The following is a 225-nucleotide window of genomic DNA, read 5'->3' as shown; positions in this document are numbered from 1 at the left end:
TATCTATCTATCTATCTATCTATCTATCTATCTATCTATCTATCTATTCACCTGTCTACATACCAAGTTTATAGACCCCTGGCTAAAATGGTCATTAACTGTGGAATAGGTCTATTAGTCTAGGTTTAGAAAAAGGAAAAAAAGACACTGTGTAGTGGAGAACAATTTGGTTTGGAATTCCAAGGACAGGGCTTGATTCAGAGCTTCATCTCTTATTAAATGAGC

Source organism: Petaurus breviceps, unplaced genomic scaffold (genome assembly GCF_028583685.1).
Source record: "Petaurus breviceps papuanus isolate PSGF00001 unplaced genomic scaffold, PetGlider_PUasm1.0 220, whole genome shotgun sequence".
NCBI lineage: Eukaryota > Metazoa > Chordata > Mammalia > Diprotodontia > Petauridae > Petaurus > Petaurus breviceps.
The sequence above is the reverse complement of the archived record's forward strand: the minus strand, read 5'-3'. Positions refer to the sequence as shown.